Source organism: Pteropus medius, unplaced genomic scaffold (assembly GCF_902729225.1).
Source record: "Pteropus medius unplaced genomic scaffold, Ma_sr-lr_union100, whole genome shotgun sequence".
In the NCBI taxonomy this organism is placed as follows: Eukaryota; Metazoa; Chordata; class Mammalia; order Chiroptera; family Pteropodidae; genus Pteropus; species Pteropus medius.
Window position 1 is genome coordinate 24,857,247 of NW_024340692.1, and position 19,425 is coordinate 24,876,671.

The 19,425-nt window shown below is 32.6% G+C and overlaps 1 pseudogene; it reads right to left on the bottom strand.

The window, feature by feature from the left end:
- Positions 1-18,122: 18,122 nt before the first annotated feature.
- LOC120596713 (uncharacterized) lies at positions 18,123-18,241 on the bottom strand (annotated as a pseudogene).
- Between the last annotated feature and the right edge of the window lie 1,184 nt (positions 18,242-19,425).

Genomic DNA, 19,425 nt, shown 5'->3' on the forward strand with positions numbered 1-19,425 from the left:
CTGGACATTTCCATATAAATAAAATCATGCACTATATGACCTTTTGTTTCTGGCTTCTTTCTTTTAGCAAACATATTGTTTCTAAGACTTATCCATGCTGTAGCATATATCTGAACTTCATTCTTTTTTATGATTGAATAATATCCCATTGTACAGGTTTATCACATTTGTTTTTTCATTCATCAGTTGGGTTGTTTCCACTTTTTAGCTATTTTGGATAATGCTGCAATGGGCATTCATGTACAGTTATTTTATGAACATAGTTTTCAATTTGGAGTGGAGAGTATATACCTAATAGTGAAATTGTTGGATAATATACTAACATTTTTCTTTAACTTTTAGGAACTTCCCAATTGTTTTCCAAATATTTTGATGGTTCCAATTTATCCAATTTATCCATATCCTCATCAATATTCTTATTGTCCCCTGCTTTTTAAAAAATTTTGGCCACAATAGTGGGTGTAAAGTGGTATCTCATTATGGTTTTAATTTGCACTAACCTAATGATGTTGAGCATCTTTTCTTGTGCTTATTGACCATTTGCATATCTTCTTTGTAGAAATATCTATTCAAACTATATGACCATTTTTTAATTGGGTTGTATTTTTATGTTTAAGTTATAATACTTCTTTATGTATTCTGATTACTGGATTCTATTAGATGTATGATTTTCACATATTTTCTCCCATTTTATAGGTCATCTTTTCATTTTCTTGATGGTAACCTTTGAAGCACAAAGTTTTTAATTTTGATGAAATCCCGTTAATTTTATCTTTTTTCTCATCTTTGTGCTTGTGCTATTGGTGTCTAAGTAACCATTTCCTAATCCAAATTAATGAAGATTTATGCCTAGGTTTTCTATTATGAAGTTTATAATTTTGGCTCTTACATTTAGGTTTTTGATTCATTTTTTACTTAATTTTTGCTATAGTTTGAGGTAGAGGTTCAACTTCGTTCTTTTATGTGTGGGTATCAAATTGTCCCAGCACCAATTATAGAAAAGACTTTTCTTTTTCTTGAATTGCCTTGGCATTCTTGTCAAAAATTAATTAACCATAAATGTAAGGATATATTTCTGAGCTTTCAATTCTGTTTAATTAATCTATACGTCTATCCTTGTGCCAGTAGCACATTGTCTTCATTACAGTGGCTTTATAGTAGGTTTTGAAGTTGAAAAGTATGAGTCCTCCAACTTTATCCAAAAAATAAATGCTGTTCTGGTTATTTTTAATCTTTTGAATTTTTATATAAATTTTAGAATCAATTCATATTTTTTTTAAAAGTCCTCAATTAGATCTTGATTTATTTATGCTGAATCTGTAGATCAACGTAGGGGAATATTGCCATCTTAACAATGTTAAGCCTTTCAATCTATGAGTATAGGATGCCTTTTGATTTTTTAGGTCTCCTTTAATTTTTTTCAATAATGTTGTGTAGTTTTTAGTGTATAGATCTTACATACTTTTTATTAAAATTATTCTTAAATATTTTATTCTTTTCTATGTTATTATAAATAGACTTGTTTTCTTAATATTATTTTTGTATTGTTTATTGCAAGTACATAGCAATATAGTTGATTTTGCATGGGATCTTGTATCCTGCAACATTGCCAAAATTGTGTATTAGTTCTAATTAGATTTAGTAATGTGTGTTCATTATTAAGATTATTTTTAACACTGTATTGTGCTGCAGGGTATTACTGAACTGTTTTGATAGTCATCAACCAGTAAGATACTTAAAATAATCTCATGACATAGTTAGGTCTATATTATCACTACAATTGTTATGACTAACTTCTGAGAGGTTAAATTACTTACCTAAGTTTTCATGTATTATAAGTGGTTGAGCCAAGATGGCAACGCAGGTATGGCTCTCTTTCAGCAACATGTCCTTTCAGTTATCTCTTCACAGGTGTCAGGCTCCAACAGTAAAGGTATAGAAAAGGCATAGGACTGGGATATATTGTAGCAGAGTTCATTTTGCTGCTGTTTCTATATTTTTCAGCTAATCTAGAAGAGACATGATAAAATTCCTCTTCCAATAGTCTAATAACATGGCAATGACTGAGACATCATAAAAGGACACAGAGATTAAATTTCCAAATTACCAATTGACCTGATACATTTATATATTATATTATCAAAACGTGAGTCTGTTCAAATATCTCTGGACTAAGGTACTGTTTTATTAAAGCCAGAAACAAATTGATATAATGCTTGGAAAGAAAGAGATACATTTTATACTCATACATGTATATTGTATAAATTCCCTGTTTTCAACTGTTCTTGATCAAGTACATGTTGTATTAAAACAAATTATTAACATTTATCAAAAAAGATAAGCTCAATTTAATGTCTATGAGTTGCTAGACACTAACTTTTCTAGCAGAGTTTTATCCAGTCAATATTTTATAACATTGTTTTTAACAACAAAATCTATAGTCTTACTGAAGCTATGCAATTCTTACCTTTGCTTCACAAGTACAAATATGATTCTGACTCAATATTTTCTAATAACAATTCTCTATTTATGGATATTAGATTCATGCTTAACACTAAAATTAGTTCAGCCCAAGGCATAAATGGACTACATTTGCTCCTTTTGTCTGTCATGCTAATTACGACCAATCTCTGTAGACTAGTCAAGCATTCAAACTGCCATTATAATCAGACTAAACATCACACACACTCTCTCTCTCTCTTTGTTTCAAACAAGGAATTACATTTTTTTCTGCAATATTTCAACTTTACTGAATGATAATGAATGTAACAAAAATTAAATACATAAAATTTTAAACATTCAAATTTTTAGAATGCTGATTTTTAAATTCATACTGAATTATTCTAAAACATTTATATGGTTATATTTCTAGATGAAATCTGACATTTTCTATTCCATTAATATGCCTGTTAATGAAGCCCAAGGTGATTGTGTATGATATGGAATGTTTGTCTAAGGATCCAGTTCTGGGGTTTCATCCATTCCCATCTTGGTTTCTACATTTTCTATGTAACCCTGGGCAAATCTGTCTTTCTTTGTGGCTCAAGCTTTACATATGTGAAATTGAAGTAGTAATTTCCATTTATATTTTTTTTTCTGAAAAGATATTATGAGAATTAATGAGATTATTAGTCAGTAGACCTCCAGGCCATTGCCACTGCCGGGATAAGAATATTTTCCTCTGGAGGAAATAGGGATGGAAGGATTTAGGAGAGAGAGAAGAAAACCTTGATGAAATGGAAGAGAGACTGGAAATGGGGCCAGGTAATGACATCAGTCTTTTAAAAAATAGATAAAAGAAGTACATGAGAAATGCGAGAGAAGTTCTTCTATTTCCCCTTGTTCTAGTACAGACCTGCCTTCACTAATTCCATACCATCCAATCCAGAGTAGGTTATGTATGCTTCCTCTGTTTTCCCATTGCAATCACCAATACCCACTTTCTCCTTCCATTATTGATCACAAGAGATTGTTAACATGACTTTCTTGTCCAGTTCACTGTGATACTTAAAGACAGACAGTGTATCTTATTTGTCCCTGGATCTACAGAATAAAGCATAGAATCAGGCATATATGAGTGCTCAAAAAGAAATGACAATATGGATTTGAATGGAGGAAGATTTTGATATGGTGGAAATGTATCATTTTGTTTGGAAAGGAAAAGTGGCTTCCTATTGTGTAACAAATATGCTGTGAACAACATTTTTTGGCACTCAGAAATAGATGTTAGGAAAGGCCTTAAACTAATATTCATTTATTCAATTCTTTAACTGCCCAATTGCCAAGCCTTATCTTCTCTGATGACAGAGAAGCAGAAAGAACTTCCTATTAAGCTGAAATTGATTTCCAAAGTAAAGGTACTCAGCACTAAATCTGAATTAATAATCAACTAATTAGATCAGTCCATATGCTTGATGGTGATGTTTTAGTTAACATTTCCTTTAATCAGCTAATGATGTAATCCACTAAGCTTGCCTATTTCACTTTAAACTTCTCAAATGTGAAGTCATCTAATTATCCATAGCAAAATATATACCTAAAAATAAAAAGAGCTTTTTTTTCCTCAATTTTTTTAGATCTAAGCTTAATTTCTATTTTAGTAAAAAGAATCAACCTAACCCTCTCACTCACTTTTCTCACTTCTATACTGAAGATATAAGCAATTAAAACCACTTTGTTACACAAATACCTCAGTTAAAAAGCAAATGTCATTTCTAAATAACCACAGATGATACCATATACTGAATAGTTCATTGTAACATGTCTCTATTATTACATGGTCTAGGCAACTCATTCCCAAGTAGCTGAAGAGACACCAATGGTCTCAATTTTATATAGTTTCAGATACTTTGTCTGCTCATGTAGTTCACAGAGGTGGAAAACTCTCAGGGTTACCTAATTCATCTCTTCAAACATAGACGGAGATACTGAGAAATGGTTACACAGCAACACAGCAACACACAGGCTACTAGTAGAGCTTGCAATGATGGTGCCCTGAGCTCCAGTCCTGGTTGTCATGAACATTATATTTTTCAAGTATAACTCTGTAGAGTAACTTGATTTCTCCATTCTCTCCCTTTGCCACTCTTGCTCATTACTGTATTTAATTAACAAGCAGTAAAGAGCCTTTCAGGCACTACTTCAGCTTTTATAAAGACTTTGAGTTAACTCGAGTCAAGTGTTGGAGATTAAATACATTTGAGGAAGAATAAATTTTTAACAAGTGATTTAAAAAACATCTGTCTTTGCAAACATACTATCATAAAAAATTTCCATAATGTTAAGACACAGGGTCCGTGTTATATTTAAATGACAAAAGGCTTCTAACCTATAGCAACATTTAACTAGAAAATATGACATGTATTAAGAAAAACAAACAAAAAAAACATAGCACTTGCAATAAAAAAAATTTTACCTTTTATTCCTAAGAAAAAAAATGTATATTGTTAAGTATACAGCTTTAATTTCTCTTTCATAATTCCCAGGCCTTTCCTAACAGCTTTTAAAATAAAATTAATACAATGCTGGATATATATTAAGTTTGCAAAAATATATGTACTGGTTATGCAAAATTAAGGGCTTTAAGTATCATGGCTTTGTACAAAAGTGTGCCCTATGTCAGTAAATGGAAACTTAGAACACAGTTTATCATGGAAATAATGTTATAAATGGTAGGTAATTTTGCAGGCCAGTTCATGAAAGGTTGGCTTTTTAATATTCCAGGACAGAACTTACAAAGAAATACATTTCCTATGATGGCAGCAGTAAGAGAAAGGACCTCCCCATCTCCTAGCAATTGCTAAATAGCTATATCACAGCTCTCGGAAGAGTTCAGATATAAAGAATACTCCTAAAACAGAAGTTCATAGCTTTCAGTCAGTTTGTGCAAGAAATAAATGATGTGCTAATCTTCATTATAGTGTTGGACAGTAATAATGAGGTAGGCCTATACAATAGAAAATGAAATGTAAAATAATGCCTGTCTTCCCCACCCCTCACTCCTTCTCTTTCTTCCAACATAGAAAGAAAAGAAAACTAAATCCATGAGCCATTTCTTACAAAAGACAAACAGCCACATACAAATCATTTAAACTTTATCTCAGCCCTGTCAAGAAGGTATTATTATGTCCAGTTAACAAATGAGGAAGGAAACTGAGCACAATAGGCTGTTATTTGTTATTTGTTCTCTCAGCTGATAGGTGGAAGAACTCTGATTTAAACTCTGCCTGACTCTCTCTTACCTAAGATTGGTTCTTTTCCCAACCCAAATGGCTGCTATCAAACTCTATATGGGAACTAAATGGTTCAAGAATATATTTAAACAAAAGCCAAACAAAGCACTAGGAAAGCTCTCCCTATATAGATTTATGTGACCCTAGCAACAACAACAAAAAAGAGAAGAAACCAACTTTAAATGATAATTATATTAATTCCTCTGAGGGCATAAACAGAATTTTTAAAACCACATAATTAAAAACATCAGTATAACTATCTGGCCTAAGTTTCAGCTCTAACTACCAGTGTGGAGCTAAAACCAATTTATCCAGTCTCCAAAGCAGAGGCTACCAGCCAATAATGTCTCAAAGGAATGGAACAAATATTCAATTTAAACATCATACTTTTCAGACAGTGGTGCTGATATGGATCCTTAAAAACACACACACAGAATAATTTATATTTCTCTTTTTGATAAATGGCAGTTATTTTGTAACTTTAATGTTTACTTAACTTAAAAGAAATTTCAAGGGTCTGAAAATGAATTTAATACTTGACATTATGCTACATTACAGCTGCATTTTTATGCCAGCACACCTGTTTTCTATCATTGTGATGCACATATTGTTTAAATGTTTATAAGTTCAGAGGATAGATGTACATCTGTAAAACTATTGCTTCCTTTAAATCTAAATTAGAATGCACATCAAATTATTATTGTAATATATCAATTTCAAGATCAGAAAAGACAGACATTTATTTGAGCTATTGCTTCTTACCTTTTCTCAGTATCTGTATTCGGAACTCATTGACTTCCTTATTTTTTAAATGATTTGTTTTATGTTGGCAATTATTCTCTAGAATGTTTCTTAACTTTATAATATAAAAAGAAAACAGAAGATAAACTTATTGATAAAATTCTTAATGTCTTACTAACTCCATAAAAAAAAAGAAATGTTTACTTTTTTCCTAAAAAGATGCTGTTTCAAACATTCGAATTTTTTGAAAAACGTTAATAATAATAATAAATGCTTTTACATGTACCCAGAGATTTTACTAACCTACATGCCTCCGAAGGTCAGGGAGCTAATGAGCATGTTCCTAGGTCAAGACCAGGGCTGAAACTGCATAATTCTGTATTGCAGGGAAAAGGCATTTATAGTAGGGGGAAAGCATTATGGGGGCTACAGTTGAGGATGGTCACAGTATGCCACACTGACAAGAGTTAGTGAACTGAGTGTTTCACTTAGGAATCACTGATATAGAATCATTTGTCTCCCTACAATTGGCAAATTCTTGTTCCTTTTATTTTCCTTCTGGAATCATTAAAGCAGGAGATGTCTCTCTTCATCACAATTTAATTCCTATTGGGGAAGAATTAAATAAATGAAAGAATGACAATCATTTGAAAGATTGATATTTGGAAGAAGTGATTTGCAGGTATTGAATCCTTGGAACTACAGAAGAAAATCTGAGTGGGAATTATAATGCTTTCTCAAATCAAGAACCTTGTGAGTGGGTTCATTGTATGCATGCTGTAATCCTTGTGAGGGGCATTTGCGCCTATGGGACAGTAAGTGGAAGGCAATCCTAGGAAGAAGATATATACATTCTACAAAGATAGCAAAACAATATTAAACATGTAGCAATGTGGGCTTTTTTAGACCATTTTATTTGCTAGCTTCTTGGGGAAATTTGGGGAAGGCTTTACCTACACGATTCTGTCATGTTAAGGCAATTTGAAATTTGATGACAGTGGGAGACTGATAGGAATCGGAGGGAAAGAATTAAAAACAGATGTGTGATAGAGATGGAAATGCAAGGATGGAAACTTATTTGTAGAGAGCACCACTCCTAGCTTAGGGGGAAAATGGATGACTGCTTGGTAAGGATTACTCAACATGTTACATGAAAGGGAGTAAAAGGATAGAGAAATGCAGCTGGTCTAAACAAAAATCACTGCTTCCTGGAACTTTTTGATTAATATTCTTATTTATGGGCAGTCATTTAAAAATCATTTGGCTTGGTAGCTAGCTCTCTGTTAAGATACTTTTTATTAGATTCTCAAAGGTTGTTTAGTAAATAGCCCTATTCTGTTTGTCACTAGTTTGGTATTTGCCTTGGAATAAATATAAAACTGTGTTCCCTTTTCCCATCTGAGAATGAATAGTAGGACATTTTAGATAGATTATATTTTCACGTTAATGTAATAGATATAAAAACTTAAGAAAAAGGAATCTGTTCTAAAGAATTCTACTTAACTCCTATTTGCCTACAAGAAGCTCTAAGTATCAGGATAGAGCTGCACCTAAAATAGATATGGCCATTTTAAGGAAGATATGAAATACCTTTATGTTCTGAGAATGACAGAGGCTTAAAAAGATCTTCATGGTCTCAGCACAGAGAATGAGCTGGCCAAATTGAGTTACAGAAAGATAGGTGATACGCTTAGGAGCTTTAGATGGATTAAATTCACAACACCCAATAAATTACATCTTCAGGAGAAGAGCAAGGGTCAATGAGCTCTCTAAGAATATTCCAAGCACAGATTTCCATACCACCATAGATACATCCAAAGTTGAAACTTAAGTTCTGCTCCACTATACTTTGCTAATTCATGTCTATGAAATTCAGAAAGCAGTTGGCCTCTGAGATCAACTTTTTACCTTGGATTGTCTATAGATCATTCTTTTCCTCTGACTTACCTTAGCATTTTCAATTTATATTGTTAATTTTTACTTACTGATTGGTTACTCTCCATTTGAGGGGATCATTTTAGATTTGTCCAAACCTTAATTCTAATATTCTTGAGTTTTAGAATTTGGTATGTAAGAGCACTCAATCTGCTACATAGATGGATACAAAACTAAAATAGAGTGAACAAACTGAGTTGCAGCTGGATAGCTGTCCAATAGATCAATAGGAATGTCCAATCTTTTCTCTTAAAATATAGAATCCTATCTACTTCACTCAGTAAAAAGTATCCCAGATTTCTCCGTACAGCCATGTTTATTCACCTTCTTGGACAAAGTTTTCCAAAAAGTAAAACGTTTCAATAACAGAAGACATAATTGATCTGGTCATATTCCTCAGCACATAAAACTTAAATATAAAAAATTTGATTACTTTATAGATTTAAAAATTTGTAGGTTATAACTCAAAAGGAAGAGGAGAACCTATCTGAATGTCAAGACATTCTGTTTCAAATACAAAAAAATTGTTTTTTCACTCCCTCATTACCTATAACATTTATCTGAACAAATTCCTATATAATGAATCAGTTCCAAAATATATTGATTAATGCTAGTTAACTATTCAATTAAAACTTACAACTCTACTTCCTCACAAAGAGCTTAAACCTGCAAATTTCACATCAGAAAACAGTATTTCTTTCTGTGTTGACAATATTAGTGTGAAACATCTTTCAGATACACTCGTTTCTTTCTTGAATGTAATATAAAGCCTACCATCAACTCAGCCTCTAAGTAAACACAGCAATATGTGGTCTCTACATGGGAGCCATTCATTGCTTTGAAGACAGTGTCAATTATTGCTTAAATAGTCAAAACTGGCTTTGCATCCCAATAGTTGGCAGTAACACATTTACTCAGCAATGACTCTTTTATGTAATATGAAGGCTTTAAAAAAAAAAAAAAAACCTGCTGTTCTTATCTATTTATTTGTATTATATTTCTTTTAAGCCTCACATTCATGCTCACACAAGCACACCCAACTAAGTTTGATTTACATTTTTACTTTATAACAGTTTCAGAGGTAGCAGGGCAATATTATCTCTAAGTAGATAATGAGTATTATCTACTCATTGTACAGAAGAGGCAATGCTACAACTCGTACCTTATTTTTAGGGCACCCTAGCCTAAGAGCCACTCTAAGCCTAGTAGAAACATGGTAAGCTGCCTCTAAGAGCAAAAACTCTCAGCATTTTTCAATTTCTCTGTTGAATGTGCTCATTCAAATTACTTCGCTTCCTCCTAGGTTTCTAGTAATGCTTTGTGCCGAGCTGTGTTTTCCCCCAGGACAGTGTTTACTGTTTACCACCATACCAGCTACCCATCTCTCAGATGCATGCACCGAAATCCCCACTTGTTACAGATCCTGCCACGTGACTCGACTTTCAAGGTAATGGAGTGCTTTGGTTTGTTGGACTCATTAAGAATAGCCCAGGAATACTCACTAGCCTGGAGTATATTAGCCCAGCCATAAATGGTGGGGTTCAGTCTAGAGCCAAAGAGCTCTTCTCCATTTGTGGTCTTGAGTCCTAATATTTAATGTACAATTCCCACAGTGAAGGTTGGGTATCCCAGTGGGGGCAGGTCACAGTACTTCTGAATCTCCACTCAACCCATATTCCCTGCCTTATTGCACTCTTCACCCAACTGGATATTTCAAGGCCAATACTTAGAATTAAGATGTAATCTGTAGCCAACCCCCATGGAAAATTTATCTAGTCTCCTATTGTACCTTTTTGGATAAGTCTCTGAAGCCATGGAAATGCTCTTGGCTCTTGCATTACCTCATTGGTTCATCAACTAATCTCTGTATAATCCCCATCTTGTGGGGAACCTGTGTGCCTCAAACCCAAGCAATATTTCCAACATTATTCCCTTATCTTTTGAATTATTTTCTAATATTCTTGCCTTATACAGTAACCCATTATTACTCCATGCCTATAACTCTACTATGGATAATTATATATATATATTATATATATAATTATTAAGCAATTAATGTATATATATTAAAGTGTGATGACTAGAATTACCAAGAGGAAGAAGCATATAGCTCATATATGGAGAAATTACTTCTGCAATAAAATTATCCAAAGTGTATATAATTTTTCAGTTTTTCAAGGCCTCTGATATGAAATTTACTATGATAATTATTTGAGCATTGCAATGAATACAGAGGAGATTTGGTAAAAGATTGAAATCAGAGACTCCGTAATTCATAATTTTAAGCTTTTCTTTTCCACAATAGCAGAGCTTTGGTTTTGAATTTTCCTACACAATTTGACCTATGCTCTGATTTTTTTTCTATAATATGATGCCCAAGAACTGAAACCTCAAATTTCTCAAACAAAGGGAACTTGCAACAGCAATTAATATTTATATGAGCAGCCAAATTTGCTGCTGAAGACAGGTGAACAAAGAGATGCTAAGAGTCTTGACATTCAGCATTCACTATACGTTTTAATAACTCTCAAGTTATTGAATAAATGACTCTAGATGGTGAAGCTGCAATTTTAGCTCAACAGAATAGTTATATAGCTATCCTCTGCAAAAAAAAATGAAATTATACAAATATTGATTGCTCATCTGTCTAGAAAACTTTCTAGAATATTTTTTAGGATTGCAAAGGATGACATTTGGGCTGAGATTTTGGTAACCGAATCAGGATAAAAGTATAACAGGCCTGAAGCATCCTGTTTACTTCCCACAAGCAAAGTGGGAGGAAAAAAATTTTGTATATACTTGTTCCTTATTTGGTTATTTCTCAGTACTAGGACATTTGACCAACAGGCTAAATTTCATTGAGGCTGTTTTAAACTGGCAAATAGAATATGGCCCAAAATTTAGTGAATCTGCAATTATTCTTATAGGCCTAGACCAGAATTTAACAGTCTCAATTTATCAAACATTACTCATTTATATACTATTCGTTTTTAAAAAAATTCCTCAATGTATCACTTGTGTTCATATTTATTTAATATTTTTCTTTAAATCGATTCACATTTTTACTTAAATTTATTTTCATAAGGAAATTTTCTTATTTCCATGAATGGAAAACCAGTAGTTCTGTACCATGGTGAGAATGTGACTATAAGCTAAACTTAAGGGAAACAAAACAGTGTTATTAAATTTTAGCTAGATAATAATGCTAAACAAAAGCTCTTAGACTTAAGTCTACCTTAGATTGTTGCAAGAGGGATAAAGAAGTTTTAGAGAGCTGTTTAAGATATACTTGCACTAAGTTGAGACTTTTCTCCTTGAAGTAATCAAGACTAAATGATAACTGGAAAATACTTTTCTAACCATGTAATTTAATATTACCCCAAATTATTTCCACTGGTTAGAATACCATACTACATATAAGATAATGAGAAACATTCACTTATAATGACTCATGGGCTGCTGTGTCACATAAGATTTCGTTCAGTTGCATGTAACAAAAATCCAACTCTGGTGGCTTAATCAAATAGGGGTTTAATTTGTTCTCACATTATTCAAAATCTGGAGGTAAAGAGTACAGGAATGGGACAGATGCCTGAGAAAGTCACCAATGATCCTTCTAACCTTCTAACTGATATATTTTATAACTAAAGCATTTAGTAAGCATTTAGTTATAAAATATATCAGTTAGAAGGTTAGCTTCCTTCTAACCCTCTGCTCTACCACCCTTTGCATGACATCTATCCTCTAAAGAGGAGGAAAGATAACCGGCAAAAGGCAAAGAGCAGTCAGTCAAGTCTTCCTTTTTAGTGTGAAATAAAATATATAGCTTATTCTTCAGTAGACTTCCATTTCCAGCTCATTGATCAGTATGAGTCACATGACTGCTCTTAGCTATAAGAGCAGTTAAGTCTTTTTACCAGGCATTTGCTCTCTGAAAGCAAAACTGGGATCCTACTCATAAAGATCAGGGGGAGAAAGAAATGTTTAGTGCCAACCATGTCAAACTTTTCTCTTTGGAATCACAAATTACTTTCTTTGTTATATCTTGCTGTTGAGATTAATTTGTACCAGTTACTACTCAAAGTCACAGGACACATAACTTTGTTATGCTCTCATCTAGACATAACAATGACACTATATTTCTGCTGCTGGGTGCCACAAGAGAATGGACCCACCTAGATGACAATACAAGCATGTAAGGAACCTGAATTTGATATGCCTTTGAGATATTATAAACTCTATTTATTGTTACCCACACTTAGTTCAATAGTTCCTTTCTCTCTAACCCCGTTTTCTTCCTTTTCTGTCTTACCATCTCTATATTATCATTCAAGCACTCACAACAATTTTATCTAAAATATATCAGTGATAACAAAAGTGGAATGTGCTTTGCTAGTCATCTTACTAAATGCTTTAGTTCTTTATAGTGTCGATTTGTTTGTTCAGATATAGCTACTGTATAGACACACACACATATACATATATATGTATATATACAACATGTGTATATGTGTGTGTGTGTATATATATATATATACATGTAGTTGCTTTGTAGTTGTTCATCTAACTGCATTCCGTATTCAGGGATCATCTGCTTATATGTGTGATTTATCTCACTCAAATACACAGAACAATATCCCCTCCAAAGCAGTTTGAATACTTTAGAAAAAAAGAAAACACAATTGAGAAAAATTGTGGCTCCCATAAGTCTAAGATTTTAGAAGCCTCTCTTATGTTTTTTTTCCCCCCTGCAAAATCTAAGGCTTAATGTGAATAATTATTGTGGTTAAATTTTATCCAGAGAGATTACATATCTGTCAAGATACTAACTGCCCAAGTCTACTCTAGTAGAATGGAATAAAATCCAGAAGAAAACCTATTTATTTGATAAATCAAGACTTCTCATTTTTGTCAAAACTAACCAGAAAAGCTACATAGAAGAAAATTTTAAAAATTGCAAATTTTAATGCATTCTTAGATCTCTACTTTGTTAGTCTATATCTGACTTAATAGTCGGTATTTTTTATATGCTTGAAAAATCCAAAAGTATTTAAACTTACATAATCTTATTTGATTCTAATTTTACAAAGTAGGTAGAAAATACATTATTGTCCACATTTTATAGATAAAATCAAAAGTGCTTAAATGTCAGGTGTAGAACTTATATATCTGATTGCTAGACCATAGGGAAAAATTTCCTTTTCCTTGATAAAAGGCAATCTGAATTGTTGTATATAATGACAATGAGCAAAAAAAGCCCCATAACTAGATATTTTATTGTTACAATTCCCCTGCACAGTGGATAAATCTGCCAAGTTCCAAAATAATGACAAGTGCCTCTTTTTGCTAACTTGGGAGATAAGGTTTGAAAGCATTATCTGATAGAAGTACAAATTGTTTTTTTTTTTTTCATGGTTTATAACTTTGTATGTCTTATATAAGCGCATATTTCCTACCTTGCCATCTTAAAGATATTCTCCTATATTTTTCTAAGAATTTTTCAGTATTGTAGAATATTGTTTAAATCACTTGGTATTTGTTTGATGAATGACGTGAGGTAGGAATTATTTATTTTTTCTCTCACACATATAAGCAATTGTCCTGGAATTATTTACTGAAGTGTCAATCTTCTCTCCACTAATTTGTGATGCTGTCTCTGTCATGTATTACTTTTGTGTATATGTGGGGCCATCGCACTGTCCCAGATGTAAGACTTTACATCAGTGTTACACTATATTAATTTCCAGATTTTATAATTAAAGTCTTGATATTTATTAGACACTCCAATGTTTAGAGGCTGGAGGAATCAGAGAAAATAAGAAGTGTAAAATTTGGTTGAATTAAGAAGTAAAAGAAGAGAATGATGTTCTGAAGATGAACTGAAGAAAATAATCTTACCTGGGGTATTGCAATAATTACTAGTCTCTATGCCTTTGTTCTTGTCCCTTACACAATTTGCTCTTCTCATCAGCCAAAATAAACCACTGAAACTCAAGCCAGATCATATAATTCCTCTCATCAAATTCTCTAATGACTTTCTATCTCACTTGAAGAAAACTCCATAGTTCTTAATATGATCTACACAGCCTAAATAATCTCAGTCGACACTAACTCTGACCTCATCACTTTCCACTCTCTCCTTTTTTGGAAATCTACTTAAACTACGCTGGCCTCATTTCGGTTCCTCAGACATAACAGTCATATATCTGCAGCAAAGCCTCCGCACATACTCTACATGGAAAACTCCTCTGCTGGATGTTGTCATGGCTGTTCCCTCATTTTCTACTTGTCTCTACTAGGAAGAAACCTCATTAGAGACCCTTTACCTGGCCACTCTATAAAATAGAGCACTCTCTCCACCATTTGTCTTAAATTTTTATTGTTCTTTCATTTTTCATAACATTTAGTACCCCTAGAAATGTTATAAATTTATTTTCTTTTTGTCTGATCTCCTTCTCCCCCCAATGTCTATAAGTCTCATTTCATTATAAATCTCTGGTTCATTGCTATATTACAGAAAGTTAGAATAATACCTATCTCATTGCAAGCACTGCAATACTTGATATAAGTTAAATAGAGAGAGAAAGTGCCATTTACCTTCAAAAGACAGTTCGGAACTCATGGAGAAAGCCTACCAAGTCATAACTTTTGGAGTCAGGTAGAATAGGAGTTTAAATCCCTGCTTCAACACTTAAGTACGTCAGGTGAGTTACTTTAAGCTTTGATCTTATCATCTGTACCATAGTATAATAATACCGGCCTCACAAGATTGATTTTATGGTTATCAATGCCATACTGTGAATGAGATAAGTTTTCCATAAATATCAGTTTGGCTTCTTTAATTGGCATTTTGTTTGTTTGTTTGTTTGTTTAAGTGTCAACTTAAATATAAAGTAAAAACTGAAAAGACAGAACCAGGTGAAAAGAGAGAAATGTAGTTAACCTGGGCATACTGGGAGAATTTATAAGTATATTTGTGGTTTTTGGTTTTCAGAAAGGGAGGCAAAATGAAGCACATATTTATCGAGGACTGGCGATGTGTCAATAATTTTACTTACAGTATTTTCTTTATTGTTTTAATTTTATAAGATATGTAATGCTTTTGTTTTACAGATGAGAAAACTGAGAATCAAAGGGATTAAAGAACTTGTTTGAAGCACATCAGAAGCAAAAGAACAGATTCCCATGTAAGATCTGTCTGACTTCTCCACTCACCCTGTTTTGCTATGCTAAGTTTTTTCAGTATAATAATAATAATAATAATAATAATAATAATGTAATAATAAGATATTTAGCACCTCTGCTTTAACAGCTAGGATTAACTGAACCAGACTGGCGTTATTAAAACCAGTAACAAAGATCTGGTACCACCAGTAAGTGGGAGAAAGGTAAATAATTTTTTGAAAGGGCAGCATCAAAAATGCAACTGTAAGAAATTTTGTTTCTTCAAACAAAATTGCACTCTACACTGTTTCATTATAAGAAAAACAAATATATGTATTTTTTTTTTATTATCTAAAAATAAATTTGTTCCCATTTGTAAAAAACAAAGAATAATAGTCAGTGGGGTAACCTGTTTTTCTCAGTTGCCTGCGTAGAAAAAAATCCAGGGAGTAAAAAGAATATTCAATGGCATTTTGTGAGAGTGGGGCCACAGTGGACTGTCTATAGTTTTGTTCTAAAATGCCTCATGGAATGGCAATAGATTAGTCCATTTGTCATAGTCTGGCCTTCTTTGTAGACTTCTTGGATTTGTTCTACTCCTAGAATATAGATCCTTCTCCTAGGGATCTATTTATTTTAACCAACAACTTTCATCCCCCAAACCCACAAACATTATTTCTTTAGATATATTGCTACATCCAATCTGGTTATAAGCTGGTCTTCCTGTCCAGAAATAATGATCATGATGGTGATGATAACAATAAATGAGGAAAAAAGATATTTTAGCACTTATTTTGTGCCAGGCACTCCTGAAAGTAGTTTGCATGTATTAACTAATGTAGCTTTAAAACAACCTCATGATATACATACTATTATTTTTATCTCCATTTTAAAGCTGAATAAACAGGCACAAGTAGATTAAGTTGCTCAAGTGCACACACCTTAAGAGGTGGGGCCTGAACTCACAGCAGTTCTGCCTGGGTCTGCTTTCTGCTCCCCTCTCAACCACTCAAGTGGGCTTTTGCATAAATATGGCTATGCATTTTTGATGGGGTCTAATCTAATTTTTGTTTATTTTGCTTTTTCAGTGCTCGGAGAACACTTTCATTCCCTTATTTCCAAATTATGGTGAGGGTGAGGTGCAACCCTGAAGAGGTGAAACATTTCGTAGGCTCCAAATACTAAGAATCTAATGACCACATTTTCAGAGGTGCATAGCAGGGGCATATGACATGTTAATGGATGTTTCTGTTAATTTCAGGGTTAAAAGACAGTCTAGCGCCCTGCATGATATGGTTTAGAAGCATGAAATGTGGGGATATTTTGGACATTTTGTTATTTTGTGAAACAGGTACTAAAGTGTTTTAGAATGGATGAGATTAGAAAGCCTGAAACATATATTTCTATAAAATATGTATTAGATATATTCCATACCTGAAGTAAATCTATCTGCCCATACCTGAGCTGCCTTAAAAATCTAGCAACTGATCTCGGAGTTAAAAGTAAAATACCTTAGGAAAATTAAGGAAACTTTCTAGTATGCACCTGAAGTCTCAGCATTTTTGAGTGATAGAGAGAACTTTATATGGTAGATTTGGGGCCTGCCCTCCAATAATAGCAATATAAAAACATTGCATTATATTTTTTAGTAAAGTTTCATTTTACTATTTCTTATACTTTGTTTTTCCCTTAGGGAAATAAAAAATATAAAAAAAGAAAATGAAGGGGCACCTTTTATTTCTATATTATTCTAACACAATTTCTCTATTAAATTATATGGAGTTGAAATATATCTGCCCAAAGAAAATTGAAGAAAATGCAAAACTCATTAAAAATGTGTATATTAAAAATTGGGATAATGATGCTAACCTGGAACTGCAGAAACCATGGACCTTATAATCATTAATTTCCTGTGTTTCAAATAGTATGCGCTATTGCCTTTCTGAGGCAGAGCCTCATGAGATATAATGATAGAGATGACTGATGAGTTTTTCAGAATGGTTTACATGCAAACCTCTACCTTTAGTTTACAGCTGTGATTACTATTTACAGAGCTATTCTTCATCTCTCTGTTGGTTTTAGGTTTTTGTTTTTTTACCCTAAAATCCATTATATTAAATGTTTTTTTTCTTTAAATTGCTATTTGCTGTGTTGATTTTTTTATTGTTGATTTCAAGTATTTCTATCAATGGACTTTTTTTCTGTTTTTGGAAAGAGTGCCTGAACTCTATAATTATGGGTAAGGTTAGAAATTTTTCCTTTTAATAAAACTTTTTCAGTTATGCAGTCTTTCAACTTCATAATCCCAGCCCTTAGATTAAAAAAAAAAAAATGTATTCATATATCACAGTGGTTCATGGTGGGTTTAGAAATATACTCTTTCTTTATCAAGTGTGAACCCTGAAGTTGTGTATGTCTGAACAATATTCTTTTTATTATTATTATTATTTTTTTTTTTTTTTTTTAGGCAAGGCAACCTTTGGTTGATCTCACAGATTGCAAAGACCTTATCAGCTTACAATGCCTTATTTTTTTTATTTTTATCTTTTACTCCTACAGCACCTGGTCTTCCTAGGTGGTCTCCCATCCAAGTAGTAACCAGGCCCGACCTTGCTTAATCTCTGAGAGCAGACAAGATCAGGCTTGTTCAGAGTAGCATGGCCGTAGACTGAGCAATATTCTCTAGATCCTTTATAGTGTTAAATTTTCAAAGTTATAATTAAAAGTTAATATAATTGACTTCTAGTGAAGGTAATTATAAGGAATGACTTAATATTAGAAGTTTTCAAAGTGTCGAGGTTTTATTTTCAAAGTCACAATGTATCATATACATTTTAGTTTATTTGAAAATATAAAGAATTTTATAAAAATTATCTCTCTTCTTAAACCAGTTTGACCAAGTTATCATTTTCCCCTATAATGAAGATGTATAATTCTTTAATCATAATATTCCAAGCCATAGAAAATTTAAAAGTCTTCTCCATAATTGTGGATATTTCTAGTATATGTTTTTGTTGTATTTCTACATGAAATTCTTACATTCTTAATATTTTCTCTCTTATACTCTACACGATCACAAATAATAATACACTTTCACTGGATCCTTCAAAAAACAAAAGCTTTTCATGAGTTTAACTTTTATTCAAAATTTTGAAGGTCATGGAGATGGTTCTATTATGTCGACAAAGTCTTCTGTAAGCTTATTGTCTCACCCATCCACTCCAGGTTGCTTCTTGAGCTCCAAGTTATTCTCTGTTATGGGGAGAAACAAGCTTCTCACATCTCTTATTCTATAACATAAATGTCGCAACCTATCAATGTGTAATATAAAACAAAAGGCCTTCAATCCTTCATCAGAGTTTCACTTTTTTCAAAAGGAATTGCAGTTATAGATTCTGATTTATTTTTTCTTTCTGTTACATATAATGCTTACTCTTATTATACAGTTAAACTATTCCCCCTTTGTTTATGCTTTTCAGAGAGCTCAAAGCTAAATACGTTTTCTTAATCCTTGATTTTAGATATTTGTATTTTCACCCTCATCTTTGCTTTATTACAAGTTTCTTAAGATTTTATTCTCATCTATATTATTTTTAAGTAGCTCGAATAATTTTTTGAAGTAAATGGCTTATTAATACTTTTCTCCTCATTTTTATGTATATGTACATGTGTAGACACATATATGTTCATGTATAAGCATATATATGTGTATGTGTGTGTGTGTGTGTGCAAATATTCCAAGAACTTTTTCTCGGTCTCGCCTATAAGTTACGAGGTTGTTCATGCTACCACATCACTGTAATCCTCTTCTGTCATTTCATTTTTCATTTTAGGGGCAGTTTGTGGGAAGTAT